Genomic DNA, 2,049 nt, shown 5'->3' on the forward strand with positions numbered 1-2,049 from the left:
GTTCATCTTTGGTAGTTAAGCCGAACCACGGCTTATTCTCGATTTCCGGATCGTATTCGCAGTTATTCACTTCAATGGCGTCGTACACCATAATGTTCAACCTGCAGATTCTCATTTCAGGATCTACATATTTGTGCTATCTTGTCTATTAGATAAAAAACGTTTTAGCCTATTTTCTTTATAGTTTTTTATCTAATTGAAAATTGTATAAATAGTAAATGATAAATGTAACGAACACACTTTCTGGCATGTAGTACAACAAGAACGGATGTTTTAATAAATATTTTTATGATAGACTTAGTAGTCATTACTTAAACTTTAACCACCACTACAATATACAACAGTTTGAAATTCGAATAATTAACTAGTGCTCTCGGCAACGGCCAAATCACGCTGAAAACAACGGTTCTCGTCCGATCACCGAAGTTAAGCAGCGTCGAGCGCAGTGAGTACTTGGGAGGGAGACCACTTAAGAACACTGCGTGCCGTTGGCTTTTACACTAAAGTTTCCTTTTCTAAAATCCACCAGATATGAGAAAAGCAAGCAAAGTTTCTTTTTGTAATTTTTTTAAAAACATGCAGAAGGGTAACTTGTCTAACTAGTTTTAAATTTGAATAATTAACTAGTGTTCTCGGCAACGGCCATATCACGCTGAAAACACCGGTTCTGGTCCGATAATCGAAGTTAAGCAGCGTCGAGCGCAGTCAGAACTTGGGAGGGAGACCACTTAGGAGCACTGCGTGCCGTTGGCTTTTACACTTTAGTTTCCTTTTTTTAAAATCCACCAGATATGAGAAAAGCAAACAGAGTTTCTTTTTTTTATTTTTTAAAAACATGGAGAAGGGTATTTTGTCTAATTAGTTTTAAATTCGAATAAATAACTATAGTTCTCGGCAAACGGCCATATCACGCTAAAAACACCGGTTCTCGTCCGATCACCGAAGTTAAGCAGCGTCGAGCGCAGTCAGTACTTGGGAGGGAACCACTTAGGAACACTTCGTCCCGTTGGCTTTTACACTGTAGTTTCCTTTTCTAAAATCCACCAGATATGAGAAAAGCAAACAGTTTCTTTTTGTAATTTTTAAACTAGTTGGGAAACCAAAATAAGCCTCTCCGAGTCGAGACAAATTTACTTTCCAAACACAGGTCCAATATGGACGAACTTATACTGAAGGACGGATGGCAGATGGCGAAAGTTGAAAAATACTTGTTGATTCGCCTTCTAGCGGCAGATAGTAGCAAACCGGATAGTGGGGGAATCAAAGTTCTAACGAGGGAAGCAGCTAACGTCTTATTTTGTCTAGATGGCGCTAGCGTTTTCCGGGATTTGACTCCGCATTTTCATAACACCCTCCATGTTGGGGCTGAAAAGAGGGATGTAAGCTTTACATTGGTTGTAAAGTCGCTTAGTAATGGGGGCAGTAATGGGCTGCCATTGGTCCTTCAGTATTACTTCGTCCATGGGTCCACCAGCCAATGAGGAAAGCCGGAAATACGTAGCTCAAATTGGCGGGATATCGCGAAGGACATTTGTAAAAGTTTAATCGTTTAGCATTTCCCTGTGTATTCTCATAAGACTAATGAGGACCTAATATCTATCACTTAAGTATGTATTTAACTTTCGGCTCACTCTGAACCGTTAACACCTCTTGTAAGAGGACACGAAACAAGGTCAATTCTGGTTTAAATCTAGGGTATCTTATTTCACAGACCCAATCGCTTCAACACTTACAGAGAGACGAAGTATTAAAATCCATATTATGTAGTGAAATTAAAAGTTACGTTTACACCATATATAAATGTAGTAAAGCTGAATTAAAAAGTAAACACCAAATTTTAAATGTTAATATCAAAAGATGTTCTTGGAATATTGAGATGAAACAGAGCTTTATAGCTACACAACTACTAAAAAAATCGTAATGCCGAAAATTATTTAAAATATTTCCATTTAATATTCTGCAAAAAGGAAATGTTATCGTTTTGTAAGAGATCTTATCATCCTACTCGCTTTATATTAACTTTGATATGCGTGTAGTGTTTCGATTCAG

The 2,049-nt window shown here is 37.7% G+C and overlaps 3 pseudogenes; all 3 read left to right on the top strand.

Annotated features, from left to right (window-relative positions):
• Positions 1–375: 375 nt before the first annotated feature.
• Positions 376–494, top strand: LOC149666206 (5S ribosomal RNA; annotated as a pseudogene).
• A 140-nt stretch (positions 495–634) lies between these two features.
• LOC149666207 (5S ribosomal RNA) lies at positions 635–753 on the top strand (annotated as a pseudogene).
• A 141-nt stretch (positions 754–894) lies between these two features.
• LOC149666208 (5S ribosomal RNA) lies at positions 895–1,012 on the top strand (annotated as a pseudogene).
• The last annotated feature ends 1,037 nt before the right edge of the window (positions 1,013–2,049 follow it).

This window comes from Phalangium opilio, unplaced genomic scaffold (genome assembly GCF_054372755.1).
Source record: "Phalangium opilio isolate 3A_F unplaced genomic scaffold, DU_Popi_V2 ptg000060l_1, whole genome shotgun sequence".
Taxonomy (NCBI): Eukaryota; Metazoa; Arthropoda; class Arachnida; order Opiliones; family Phalangiidae; genus Phalangium; species Phalangium opilio.